Genomic DNA, 15,414 nt, shown 5'->3' on the forward strand with positions numbered 1-15,414 from the left:
CAAGAAATGGGGAAAGGATTCCCTATTTAATAAATGGTGCTGAGAAAACTGGCTAGCCATATGTAGAAAGTTGAAACTGGATCCCTTCCTTACACCTTATACAAAAATTAATTCAAGATGGATTAGAGACTTAAATGTTAGACCTAAAGCCATAGAAACTCTAGAAGAAAACTAGGCAATACCATTCAGGACATAGGCATGGGCAAGGACTTCATGTCTGAAACACCAGAAGCAATGGCAACAAAAGCCAAAATTGACAAATGGAATCTAATTAAGCTAAAGAGCTGCTGCACGTCAAAAGAAACTACCATCAGAGTGAACAGGCAACCTACAGAATGGGAGAAAATTTTTGCAATCTACTTATCTGACAAAGGGCTAGAGAATCTACAAAGAACTCAAACAAATGTACAAGAAAAAAACAACCCCATCAAAAAGTGGGCAAAGGATATGAACAGACACTTCTCGAAAGAAGACATTTATGCAGCCAACAGACACATGGAAAAAAGCTCATTGTCACTAGCCATCAGAGAAATGCAAATCAAAACCACAATGAGATACCATCTCACACCAGTTAGAATGGCGATCATTAAAAAGTCAGGAAACAACAGGTGCTGGAGAGGATGTGGAGAAATAGCAACACTTTTACACTGTTGGTGGGACTGTAAACTAGTTCAACCATTGTGGAAGACAGTGTGGCGATTCCTCAAGGATCTAGAACTAGAAATACCATTTGACTCAGCCATCCCATTACTGGGTATATACCCAAAGGATTATAAATCATGCTGCTACAAAGACACATGCACACGTATGTTTATTGTGGCACTATTCACAATAGCAAAGACTTGGAACCAACCCAAATGTCCATCAGTGACAGACTGGATTAAGAAAATGTGGCACGTATATACCATGGAATACTATGCAGCCATAAAAAGGATGAGTTCATGTCCTTTGTAGGGACATGGATGTAACTGGAAACCATCATTCTCAGCAAACTATCGCAAGAACAGTAAACCAAACACCATACGTTCTCACTCACGGGTGGGAATTGAACAATGAGAACACTTGGACACAGGAAGGGGAACATCACACACCAGGGCCTGTTGTGGGGTGAGGGGAGGAGGGAGGGATAGCATTAGGAGATATACCTAATGTAAAGGACGAGTTAATGGGTGCAGCATACCAGCATGGCACGTGTATACATACGTAACAAACCTGCACGTTGTGTACATATACCCTAGAACTCAAAGTATAATAATAAATAAATAAATAAATTTTTAAAAAAGCATAACCATAATACCCCAAAATTAACAATTCCGTAATATTATCAGTGTTCAAATTTCAAGTAGTCTGTCATAATTCTTTTAAACATGGCCAAAAATTGTGTATCTTTTAATTTTTAGGTTTCCCTGCCGTAGTTCCCTGACTTCACCTCACCTCTCTTCCTTGAGGTTTAAGAAATCAGGTTGTTTTACCGAGTTTCTCAGTCTGGATTTTGCTGACTGCCATCTCTGTGGTACAGTTTAATGTGATCCTTTGTGCTCTGTATATCTTGTGAACTGGTCGTTGACTCTAGAGGCTTTGTCAAATTCAGGTTGGATTTTCTTGTATTTGCTTTATATATTATCTGGAATATTTCTGTAAAGAAAAACATCCCCGTATCTATTAGAGGTTACCCAGTGGTTGTTTTTTAAAGCAGAGCTAGGATAAATTCTTGATTCTTTCTCTTCATTTACCACTTAAAAAATGAGTTAAGCTGGGCGCTGTGGTTCACGCCTGTAATCCTAGCACTTTGGGAGGCCCAGGTGGGTGGATCACTTAAGGTCAGGAGTTTGAGACTAGCCTGGCCAACATACTGAAACCCCATCTCTACTAAAAAATACAAAACATAGCTGGGTGTGGTGGCGCATGCCTATAGTCCTAGCTACTTGGGAGGGTGAGGCAGGAGAATCACTTGAACCCATGAGACAGAGGTTTCAGTGAGCCAAGATTGTGCCACTGCACTCTAGTCTGGGTGACAGGAAAAAAAGTTAGTTCCCTAGACTCCTTCAGTGTTGAAGGAGGATGTTTTTGCTTTTAACTAGAAGCTTTTAAGATCTTCTTCTGTCCTTGGAATTCAGGAATTTGATCAGGATATGTCTAGTTGTTGATTTTTTTTTTTTAAACCCCCATCCCCATTAATGCCTGGAACTTATACTCTTTCTATCTTCAGTCTCACGTCTTTCTGCAGTTGTAAATATTTCATTCTATTATTTTTTCAATTGGTTCCTTTCCTCAGTCTTTTTCTCTCTCTCTACTTTAGTCCCTCTCACTAACATTGTTTCTCCTGGATCTGAATCTTTGCTCCGTGTATCTTATTTTGTTACACATGATTTCTTTCTCCTAGTTTTGCTCTATTTTTCTCCCACTTGTGCTTTTTATTTTATTATTTATTTATTTATTTTGAGACGAAGTCTCGCTCTGTCACCCAGGCTGGAGTGCAGTGGCGTGATTTTGGCTCACTGCAAGCTCTGCCTTTCGGGTTCAGGCCATTCTCCTGCCTCAGACTCCCAAGTAGCTGGGACTACAGTCACCCACCACCATGCCCGGCTAATTTTTTGTATTTTTCGTAGAGACGGGGTTTCACCATGTTAGCCAGGATGGTCTGGATCTCCTGACCTCGTGCTTCACCCACCTTGGCCTCTCAAAGTGCTGGGATTACAGGTGTGAGCTCCCGCACCCAGCCTCCCACTTGCTCTTTTAAACTATTAATTTGGCCTCAGTAGTGTCCATCCAATTCTTCAATTAGCTATTGAATTTTTATATTCATAAAGTATAGTTTTAGCTTCAAGATTCTCCTTAAGTGTGAATAATTATATTTATTGTTATTTAATAAGAAATATAGAAATATATATTTATTATTATTATAGTTATTAATTGGTTCAAGCTGTTGTCAGTCTCCTCTAGCGGCTTGTTCTCCCAGGAGCCTTGTGTTTTGGGTTTTCTGTTGTTCTTCATTGCTTTAGCTCATTGGGTATGTATTTATTTTCCTTTGTCTAACTTAGGGCTCTTTTCGCTCCTGGGTCTCACCTCCAAGAGTGGACACTTTAAGTGGTGAGTGTTGGGAGATGCAGAAGTCACAATGCTGTGGGCCTCCTATAGAGAAGTAGGAAGGACTCAGTTAAGTTGTCTAACTCCTTTGTGACTCCTTGGAGGTTGAGAGACCGCAAGGAACTTCAGAGCACACAGTTTGGTCTGCCCATCTTCATGAGGTCCACCAATTTCTAGGGACTAGGCTCTCCCACAAGAACTGCAGCATTGTCTTTGCCTCAGGGCTCCTTGCTTAGTACCTCCTTTCTCCTGTAGGGGGAAAACATCCTACAAGCTCTTTTTATGTGGACCCTGAGACTTCAATCCACCCTTCTGGCTCTCTTAGATGAAGATTTTTTTTTTTTTTTGAGACGGAGTCTCGCTCTGTCGCCCAGGCTGGAGTGCAGTGGCGTGATCTCAGCTCACTGCAAGCTCCACCTCCTGGGTTCACGCCATTCTCCTGCATCAGCCTCCTGAGTAGCTGGGACTACAGGCACCCGCCACCACACCCAGCTAATTTTTTTGTATTTTTAGTAGAGACGGGGTTTCACCATGTTAGCCAGGATGGTCTCGATATTCTGACCTCGTGATCCACCCGCCTCAGCCTCCCAAAGTGTTGGGATTACAGGCGTGAGCCACTGCGCCTGGCCTTTTTTTTTTTTTTGAGATGGAGTCTCACTGTGTTGCCCAGTCTGGAGTGCGGTGGTGCAATCTCGGCTCTCTGCAACCTCTGCCTCCTGGGTTCAAGAGATTCTCCTGCCTCAGCCTCCTGAGTAGCTGAGATTACAGGCACCTACCACCATGCCCGGTTAATTTTTGTATTTTTAATAGAGACAGGGTTTCACCATCTTGTCCAGACTGGTCTCGAACTTCTGACCTCATGTGATCTGCCTGCTTCGGCCTCCCGAAGTGCTAGGCTTACAGGTGTGAACCACTGTCCCCTGCAGGATGCTAGTCTTAATAATTGGTTAAGGAAAGGTAATTGGCATTTGGATTGGATTTGTAAAGAGAAGACTTCAGGGATGCAATGAAGCTACCACTTTTTCTTGAACCCGTTGGAAGTTCTTAAATTGGATATTTTCTAACTATATGAGCACACTATACAGACCTTTTGGATGAGGGATTGCAATGAACATCTGAAAAATCATAAGCCTGGAATTCTCCCCCAGATATCTGGTTAACTTTCATACCTTTGATCTTTGCTGGAGTCTCACCTTCTCAGGTGTCTACCCTAACCTCTCTATTTATATTGTAACATCTGTGTCCTGTCTTTGCACTCTGATTCCACTTACCCTGCTCTCTTTCTTCTCTAGCTCTTAGCATTATCTCATATACTAATTTTTTTTATTTACTACGTTCAGTGATGTGCCTACAACATTTGATACCTAGAATGAATATTTTTTAACATCTTCTTCCCCTGAATGATGAAATTATTTTCAGAAATAATCATTAAGTTAAATGAAAAGTTCTATGCAGTGAACATTTTCTCTTACTGAGTTTTGTTATAATTATTATGCCAAATAAATAAATACAGTATAAGGCAGGAAAAAAATCCACAACTATTTAGCCCATTGTTTTTATTTTATTTTATGTTACGTTATTTTATGTTATTTTATTTTGAGACAGAGTCTTGCTCTGTCACCCAGGCTGGAGTGCAGTGGTGCAATCTCAGCTCATTGCAACCTCCGCCTCCTGGGTTCAAGCAATTCTCCTGCCTCAGCCTCCCAAGTAGCTGGGACTACAGGTGCATGCCACCATGCCTGCCTAATTTTTGCATTTTTTTAGTAGAGACGGGGTTTCACCATGTTGGTCAGGCTGGTCTCAACCTCCTGACCTTGCGATCCGCCCACCTCGGCCTCCCAAAGTGCTGGGATTACAAGTGTGAGCCACCATGCCCGGCAACCAATTGTTTTTATATCTAGTTAATTGTTTGAACTTGGATTCTGCAGTTACAGACTGATGTTTTATGTAATTGTTCATTAACTAATAAGCGAAGTTTTTAAAAGTAAAACTAAGCATTTCTGGCTGGGCACAGTGGCTCATGCCTGTAATCCCAGCACTTTGGGAGTCTGAGGTGGGTGGATCATGAGGTCAGGAGTTTGAGACCAGCCTGGCCAACGTGGTGAATCCCCATCTCTACCAAAAATACAAAAAATTAGCCAGGTGTGGTGGGTGGTATGCACCTGTAATCCCAGCTACTCAGGAGGCTGAGGCAGGAGAATCACTTGAACCTGGGAGGCAGAGGTTGCAGTGAGCCGAGATGGTGCCACTGCACTCCAGCCTGGGTGACAGAGCAGGACTCCCTCTGGGGCAAGGGGAAAAAGAAAAAAACCCCTAAGCATTTCCAAAAGGTACAATTTATGCAACTATTAATAAAATTGCTGATATGTTTTATCCCCCTTAATGTTCTTTAGTTTCAAAACACTTAATTTGAAGAGAATAAATTTCAATGTTAAAGATATTGTTCAAATTTAATAAAATATTTTTAGTGTGAACTAAAATTTGCACTTATTAAATTACATCTTGCTATTTACGCTGTATTTCATTGTTTTAAATTTTAGACACAAATACCAAAAGGTCCCCTAAAATGACGGAATTGGAGTGCCTCAAGTTGTTTCTTGGTCTTAACAATCACTGTGCTATCTTTGTTTTATTTTGAATCTATCATTTAAATGCACAAGAATGTAGTACCACAGGGATGGAAAAGTCAACTGCATCCTAAGAAAGGGTTGGAAATAAGAACTTCATATTAAGCAGCCTTCAGGTTTAACAAAGCATGGTGCACTACTTTTTTTTTTTTTTTTGAGACAGAGTCTCGCACTGTCGCCCAAGCTGGAGTGCAGTGGCCTGATCTCAGCTCACTGCAAGCTCCGCTTTCCGGGCTCACGCCATTCTGCCTCAGCCTCCCAGGTAGCTGGGACTACAGGTGCCCGCCACCGCGCCTGGCTAATTTTTTGTATTTTTAGTAGAGATGGGGTTTCACTGTGTTAGCCAGGATGGTCTTGATCTCCTTGATCCACCCGCCTCAGCCTCCCAAAGTGCTGGGATTACAGGCGTGAGCCACCACGCCCAGCCTGGTGCACTACTTTTGAAACAAATATATGTGCCTAAGTTTGCATGGATGGGGGTTAGCTGTAACTGGGAGTTTCCCCAACAAACTTATATGTAGACAACAATTGAAGAATAAAAAATCTGATAATTTGAAGCTTACATATATATTATTTAAACTCAGCAGTAACTGCAGTAATTATTTGGAACTTAGACCAACAAAATGTTTTTTTCAGGAAGGAGTATTTTTTATCACTGACATTGGTCAGAATTACTGGCACATGGTGGTAATAAACTGATTTTAGCCAGCTTTTTAATTGTTTATACATTCTCTATAGACCAAGCATTCCTTTATTGCCAGCACTTGCGGTGTAATGCTCCCAGCATCCCATCCTTGGTGTGTCACTAATTATATTTGTTGTTTATTGTCTGTACCCTTGCTCTGCGTCACCATTTCACGCTCCATTAGGATGAGGATCTGTGTTTTGTTCAGTGATAGTGCAATCATATATTTGTTGAATGAAGAAATGAATGAAGCTCAGGTTCAGAGACTTTCTTTGTCTTTTTCCTTCTCCAAATTATAAGAGGGATCAGTACATAGTGGATACTGTGCTACTGTTGACTCACTGACTTAAATGCTTGGCATATAGTATTTTTGGACTCATGCATTTCTTGACAATTTTTGAATTTTGATTGAGATTGCATAGATCAACTTGGAGAATTAGCATCCGTACTAATATCTTACTGCTGCTGTAACAAGCTATAAACTTAGTAGCTTAAAGTAACGCAAACATTAGCTTATAGTTCTAGAGGTCAGAAATTTGAAATGGGTTTATTGAGCTAAAATCAAGGTGTCAGGAGGACTGTATTCCTTCTGGAGTTTCAAGAATCCTTTTATTTTTCCTGGCCTTCTCTAACACATAGAGGTTGCCTATATTCCTTAGTTTGTTACCCACCTTCCATCCTCAATGCCAGCAGTCACATTTCCTTCTGACTCTTTCTGCTCCCTCTTTCCCTTGTAAGGATGCTTCTGAGTCCACCTGGATAATTCAGGGCTATCTCCCCAGCTCAAGATCTTTTAACTTAATCACATATACAAAATCCCTTTGCTATGTAAGATAACATATTACAGGTTCCGGGTATTAGGACATAGACATCTTTAGGGGTACCATTATTCTGCCTATTACAGCATTTTAATAATATTAAATCTTCCTATCTGTGAACAAAATGTTTCTCTCCATATATTTAAGTGTTCTTAAATTTCTCCCAGTTTTCAATATGCTGGTCTTCTTTTGTCATATTTATCCCTTACAATTTTTGATGTTGTAAATTTTGATGCTTTTAAAATTTCAGGTTCTAGTTCTTCATTACTGTGTGTAAATACAATTCATTTTTATTGATTGACCTTCTATTCTGTAACCTTTCTAAAATTCACTATTAGTTCTAGTAAAATAACTTGGATTTTCTACATAGATGATCATGTCTGTGAATAAAGACAGTTTTATGTCTCTCCAATCTGGATGCTTTTTCATTCTTTTTCCTGTCTAATTACAGTGGTAAAAACTTCCGGTAACAGTGTTGAATAGAAGTGGTGAGAGTGGACATCTTGTCTTATTTCTTATCTTAGAGAGAAAGCTTTCAGTATGAAGTTAACTGTAGGGTTTTTTGTTTAGAGATGCCCTGTATCAGCTTGAGGAAGTTTCTTCTATTCCTGGTTTGCTGAGTTTTAAAAATCAGGAATAGATGTTGGATTTTGTCAAATGTTTTTTCTACGTTCTCTCATATTGAGGTGATCATATGGTTTTTCTTTTTTAATATGTTAATATGGTGAATTACTTTGAATTCACAATATTTCCGATTTCCCTTTTAATTTCTTATTTACCCATGGGTTATTTAGAAGTGTGTTAGTTTCAGAATATTTGGGGGATTTTTTTCAGAGACCTTTCTGTTATTGATTTCTAATTTAATTGATCTGTGCTCAGGTAACATTCTCTTAAATCAACCAGAACTTGTTCTGTGGCTCAGAATATAGTCTTTGTGAATGCTCTGTGTATACTTGAGAAGAATGTGTTTTGTGTTGGTGTTAGATGGAGTGTTCAATAAATGTTGATCAATCATGTTGGTTGACAGTTGTTCAAGTCTACTATATACTTGCTGATTTGCTATGTGCTTTTTCTATCAGTTATTGAGAGAGGGGTATTAAAATCTGGCTGTAATTGTGAACTTGTCTATTTCCCCTTACAGTTCTATCACTGCTTTATGTATTTTTACGCTCTCTATTGGAGGCATACATGTTTGAGATGATTATCTTTCTTGATTAATTGACCCTTTTATTATTTGAAATGACCTTCTTTATAACCTTTTGATATTCTTGTTTAATATTAATAAAACCACGCCAGCTTTTATTTTTTATTTTATTTTATTTTTTTAGTGAAAGAGTTTCACTGTGTTACCCAGGCCTCTGGGTGCAGAGTGCAGTGGTGCAATCATAGCTTACAGCAGCCTCGAACTCTTGAGCTCAAGTGATCCTTCTGCCTCAGCCTCCCAAGCAGCTGGGACTATGGGCATGTACCGCCATGCCTGGCTAATTTTTAAATTTTCTGTAGAGATCGAGTCTTGCCATGTTGCCCAGGCTGGTCTCAAATTCCTGGCCTTAAGCAAGCCTCAGACTCTTAAAGTGCTGAGATTGTAGGAGTGAGGGCTGTGCCTGGCCTCACTCCAACTTTCTTCTGACTAGCATTAGCTTGATATATATTTTTTCTGTCCCTTTGTTTTTAACCTGTTTGTTTTTATATTTAAAGTGCATTTCTTGTACGCAGCATATAGCTTGTTTTGTCTTTTTGTCCAATCTGACAACCTCTGCCTTTGAGGTGTTTACATTTAAATGTACTATTTACATGTAATGTGATTATTGATAGGGTTGGGTTTAAGTCTGTTATCTTGCTATTTGTTTTATAATTTTCCCATCTGTTCTTTGTTCCCTTTTAATTTTGGTCCTGCCTTCGTTTGGATTAATCGAATATTGTTTATCAATATAATCCAATTTATCAGTTATCTTTTAAAGATATTTAGATAAAATTTTTACATATTTACCCATGTAATTACTATTTCCAGCACTCTTCATTCTTTTGTGGAGATCTTAGTTTTTATCTGGTATCGTTTTCCTTCTTCCTGAAGGACTTTCTTTCACATTTCTTTCAGTGCGGATCTGCTGGTGATGAATTCTTTCTGAAGACATCTTTATTTCCTCTGAAAATTTTGCATGTTAATATGGTGCCTTCATTTAAAAGTTCATATTTACTTAACCATCCAACAAAATATTGGGTGCATATTATGTGCCAGATCCTATCCTAGGCATTTGAATATAATAGTGTCCAAAACGGGAAAAAAAGTCTCTATCTTCATGGAGCTTAATTTCAGCTCAGGGAAGACTGGTAACAAGTAAATATAACAAAATGGTAAGAGCTATGGATAAACATAAAGCTGGAGAAGGGAATAGGAGTAGTGTGGTTTAGGTAACATGGGGGAGTTTTCAGTTGGATGGTTAGGAAAAGTCTTATGTGAAAATATGATATTTAAGCCAAGATTTGAAGATGAAGGAGTGAGTCATGTGGATATCTAGGAGAAGAGAATTTCAGATAGAACAGCAATTGTAAAAGCCCTGAGGTTTATAATAGTAAGTGTGCCTAGTAGGTTCAAGGAGCAGGAAGGAGGCCAGTGTGGTTGATCAGAGTACACAGTGGGTGGGTGCTAGAGGACAAGAGCAGAGAGGTAGTGGAGGCCTAGACCATGGGGTGTGTTGCAGGAGCTTCTGAATGAGATAGGGAGCTATTGCAGGGCTGTAAGCTGAAAATGACATTATCTGACTTATGTTTTTAGAGGCTCACTCTGGCTACTGTATTGAGAGTAAACTCTGTATTGGAGAAGAGAAGCAAGAACAGAAATGGAAAAGCCAGTTAGGAGATTATTATAACAATCCAACTAGAGAGAATGATGTTTCAGACAAGACCTGTAAGAAGTGGTTGAATTATGAATATTTTGAAGATAGACATGAAGGATTTGCTGATGGATTGGATATGGGTGTGAGAAAAGGAGTCAAGAATGATTCCATGGTTTAGCCAAAGAAATGGAAGGAAAGAATTAATTTCTTCAGTGTTGCATATAGAAACCTGAAAAAGAAAAATAATCATTTTCTGAGGTGAAAATATTGTGGTGTCAAATAGCTGCAACAGCCTAGCACAGGGTAGGTACTTTGTAATTAATGAATGAGAAGGTTAGGAGTTCAAGTTAGTGACTGGTAATTTTGAGATGACTATTAAACCTTTACATGGAGATGTTGATTGGGTGATTAAATGTAGCAATTTGGAGGGCAAGAGTGTAGTCTAAACTGGGCTCTTCTGGAAGTTGTTGGCCACCATTTGAAAAAAATAAAATAATTATGGGAAAAATTGAAATATTTATAATGAGTGTTTCTATCCAACAAGACACATATGTAAGAATGTTCATAATAGTATTATTTGTAGTGAACCTAAACTGGAAAAAATACCCATCAGCAAAAAACAAACGAAAAAAAGAAATGGTATTGTCATAGAATGTATTCAAGAATAATGAAAATGAATACACATGCAACAACATTGATGAAGCCAAATGTCAAATAGTTCTTTATGATTCCACTTATATAATTAAAACTAAAGTATAGTGTTAGAAGTCAGGATGGGAGATTATTTTAAGGGAAAAAGGAGCAGATAGTGATTTTTTTTTTTACATTCTTTAATTTTTTAAAATTATACTTTAAGTTCTAGGGTACATGTGCACAACATGCAGGTTTGTTACATATGTATACATGTGCCATGTTGGTGTGCTGCACCCATTAACTCATTATTTACATTAGGTATATCTCCTAATGCTATCCCTCCCCCCTCCCCCCACCCCATAACAGGCCCTGGTGTGTGATGTTCCCCTTCCTGTGTCCAAGTGTTCTCATTGTACAGTTCCCGCCTGTGAGTGAGAACATGTCGTGTTTGGTTTTTTTGTCCTTGCAATAGTTTGCTGAGAATGATGGTTTCCAGCTTTATCCATGTACCTACAAGGACGTGAACTTATCCTTTTTTATGGCTGCATAGTATTCTGTGATGTATATGTACCACATTTTCTTAATCTAGTCTTTCATTGATGGACATCTGGGTTGGTTCCAAGTCTTTGCTATTGTGAATAGTGCCACAATAAACATACGTGTGCATGTGTCTTTGTAGCAGCATGATTTATAATCCTTTGGGTATATACCCAGTAATGGGATGGCTGGGTCAAATGGTATTTCTAGTTCTAGATCCTTGAGGAATCACCACACTGTCTTCCACAATGGTTGAACTAGTTTACAGTCCCACCAACAGTATAAAAGTGTTGCTATTTCTCCACATCCTCTCCAGCACCTGTTGTTTCCTGACTTTTTAATGATCACCATTCTAGCTAGTGTGAGATGGTATCTCATTGTGGTTTTGATTTACATTTCTCTGATGGCTGGTGACGATGAGCATTTTTTCATGTGTCTGTTGGGTGCATAAATGTCTTCTTTTGAGAAGTGTCTGTTCATATCCTTTGCCCACTTTTTGATGGGGTTTTTTGTTTTTTTCTTGTAAATTTGTTTGAGTTCTTTGTAGATTCTGGATATTAGCCCTTTGTCAGATGAGTAGATTGCAAAAATTTTCTCCCATTCTGTAGGTTGCCTGTTCTCTCTGATGGTAGTTTCTTTTGACGTGCAGCAGCTCTTTAGTTTAATTAGATCCCATTTATCAATTTTGGCTTTTGTTGCCATTGCTTCTGGTGTTTTAGATATGAAGTCTTTGCCCATGCCTATGTCCTGAATGGTATTGCCTAGGTTTTCTTCTAGGATTTTTATGGTTTTAGGTCTAACATTTAAGTCTCTAATCCATCTTGAATTAATTTTTGTATAAGGTGCAAGGAAGGGATCCAGTTTCAGCTTTCTACATATGGCTAGCCAGCTTTCTCAGCACCATTTATTAAATAGGGAATCCTTTCCCCATTTCTTGTTTTTGTCAGATTTGTCAAAGATCACATGGTTGTAGATGTGTGATATTATTTCCGAGGGCTCTGTTCTGTTCCATAGGTCTGTATCTCTGTTTTGGTACCAGTACCATGCTGTTTTGGTTACTGTAGCCTTGTAGTATAGTTTGGAGTCAGCTAGTGTGATGCCTCCAGCTTTGTTCTTTTGGCTTAGGATTGTCTTGGCAATGCAGGCTCTTTTTTGGTTCCATATGAACTTTAAAGTAGTTTTTTCCAATTCTGTGAAGAAACTCATTGGTAGCTTGATGGGGATGGCATTGAATCTATAAATTACCTTGGGTAGTATGGCCATTTTCACGATATTGAGTCTTCCTATCCATGAGCATGGAATGTTTGTCCATTTGTTTGTGTTCTATTTCATTGAGCAGTGTTTTGTAGTTCTCCTTGAAGAGTTCCTTCACATCCTTTGTAAGGTGGATTCCTAGTCATTTTATTCTCTTTGAAGCAATTGTGAATGGGAGTTCACTCATGATTTGGCTCTCTGTTTGTCTGTTATTGGTGTATAAGAATGCTTGTGAATTTTGCACATTGATTTTGTATCCTGAGAGTTTGCTGAAGTTGCTTATCAGCTTAAGGAGACTTTGGGCTGAGACGATGGGGTTTTGTAGATATACAATCATGTCATCTGCAAACAGGGACAATTTGACTTCCTCTTTTCCTAATTGAATACCTTTTCTTTCTTTCTCCTGCCTGATTGCCCTGGCCAGAAGTTCCAACACTGTGTTGAACAGAAGTGGTGAGAGAGGGCATCCCTGTCTTGTGCCAGGTTTCAAAGGGAATGCTTCCTGTTTTTGCCCATTCAGTATGATATTGGCTGTGGGTCTGTCATAAATAGCTTTTATTATTTTGAGATACGTCCCATCAATACCGAATTTATTGAGAGTTTTTAGCACGAAGGGCTGTTGAATTTTATCAAAGGCATTTTCTGCATCTATTGAGATAATCATGTGGTTTTTGTCTTTGGTTCTGTTTATATGCTGGGTTATGTTTATTGATTTGCATATGTTGAACCAGCCTTGCATCCCAGGGATGAAGCCCGCTTGATCATGGTGGATAAGCTTTTTGATGTGCTGCTGGATTCGGTTTGCCAGTATTTTATTGAGGATTTTTGCATCGATGTTCATCAGGGATATTGGTCTAAAATTCTCGTGTGTGTGTGTGTGTGTCTCTGCCAGCCTTTGATATCAGGATGATGTTGGCCTCATAAAACGAGTTAGGGAGGATTTCCTCTTTTTCTATTGATTGGAATCGTTTCAGAAGGAATGGTACCAGCTCCTCCTTGTACCTCTGGTAGAATCTGGCTGTGAATCGGTCTGGTCCTGGACTTTTTTTGGCTGGTAGGCTATTAATTATTGCCTCAATTTTAGAGCCTATTATTGGTCTATCCAGGGATTCACCTTCTTCCTAGTTTAGTCTCAGGAAGGTGTGTGTCCAGGAATTTATCCATTTCTTCTAGGTTTTCTAGTTTATTTGCGTAGAGGTGTTTATAGTATTCGCTGATGGTAATTTGTATTTCTGTGGGGTCAGTGGTGATATCCCCTTTATCATTTTTTATTGTATCTGTTTGATTCTTCTCTCTTTTCTTCTTTAGTAGTCTTGCTAGAGGTCTGCAGATAGTGAGTTTTAAGACAGCAAACACTAGAGGACCTACTGGAAATCTGGTAATGTTCTATTTCTTCACTTGGGTGATATGTTTGCTTTGTCATCGTTCATTGAGCTGTACACTTATATTTTGGATGCTCTTTGTTATATATGCTACATTTCTTAAAACATTAAACTATCATGTTAACACATTGCCTTCCAAATAATTCATTGACCAGACTCTAGTTGTGAAAGCTGTACTTGACTCCTAGCTATGCTTCTGGTTCTAACTAGTCATAAAACACACAGGATAATTCATTTAAACTGTGATAGGAAGAGCGTTGTGCCACTGACCAAGTTCCAAATACTGGGAAAGAGGGAGAATTACAACCACTGAAGGAATTAGTGCAGGTCTATCGTATCCCCTTTGACATCTAAAATGTTATTCACTTTTTTTTAAGTTTGGAATTTAAAATGAATTAGAGAAAACACAGTAGGAAATCTTGGATTTAAATATAGCATTAAAACTCCAAACCCCACATATGAAACTATAAGAGCATTATTTCTCAGTACAATGCAGTAACCTCATAAAAACATATATAAGTTGAATTAGGGTGTGTGCTAATTATTTTGAACTTTGGGCATTAAGATGAGTCTATGATTTATCTTATTGTTTATATAAGGATGGTTTACCTTATGGTGTTTATTAAGGATATGAAAGCCACCTGTATAGTGTAGTCACTTAAGATCCAGATCCCACTCTAATGTATCTATCAGTCATGTCCTCCCTGACATTTTGATTTAATTGCTTCGGTTCCTCACTACATTTCAATAGGTTGGAACTATAGATCAAATCTAACAAGATAAAATATAATGGGGCTAATCCAAGGTTTTATGTTTAGGTTCAGGATAAATAAAGGGAAATATGATTTACCAACATAGGTAATGAAGTGTCAGGAGGTTATGTGGATTTAAGATCAAACTCTTCAGTGGTACTACCCCCTCAAAAGGTTAATGTGATTATAGGCAACACTATTGCAAGTAATGGGAGGTAATTAGACTACACCAAGAGGATTATGGTAAGTTTATGGCACCATATTTTAAGAGTGTCACTGACAAACTAGAACTCATCCAAAGGAAAGCACCAGATGTTTAAGGGGTTATGAAAAATGGATGGCCAGGTGCGATGGCTTACGCTTGTAATCCCAGCACTTGGGGAGACTGAGGCGGGCAGACAGGAGTTTGAGACCAGCATGACCAACATGGTGAAACCCCATCTCCACTAAAAATACAAAAATTAACCAGGCATGGTGCACATGCCTGTAATCCCAGCTACTCTGGAGTCTGAGGCAGGAGAATCGCTTGAACACACAAGGCAAAGGTTGCTGTGAGCCGAGATCGCGCCATTGCACTCCAGCCTGGGCAGCAGGAGTGAACCTCTGTCTCAAAAAAAAAAAAAAAAAAAGAAAAAGAAAAAGAAAAATGGATTACATGGCTGAAGAAATTGGACTGTGAAGTCTTACAGCAGCTCTGTAAGACACTATCTTCATTTTACAGAAATAATACTGAGGCTCAGAGAGAATAAATGATTCATTTAAAATGTAACTAAATGGTGGTTGGCTCAGGACCCACAACAAC

At 38.8% G+C, this 15,414-nt stretch overlaps 1 protein-coding gene across 2 annotated transcripts in view; it reads left to right on the forward strand.

Moving 5' to 3' along the window:
• The window catches only part of REC114 (REC114 meiotic recombination protein), a 119,043-nt gene that overhangs the window by 24,851 nt on the left and 78,778 nt on the right, over positions 1 to 15,414 (forward strand). The window lies entirely within an intron of this gene.

The sequence above is a fragment of the Piliocolobus tephrosceles genome, chromosome 6 (assembly GCF_002776525.5).
Source record: "Piliocolobus tephrosceles isolate RC106 chromosome 6, ASM277652v3, whole genome shotgun sequence".
NCBI lineage: Eukaryota > Metazoa > Chordata > Mammalia > Primates > Cercopithecidae > Piliocolobus > Piliocolobus tephrosceles.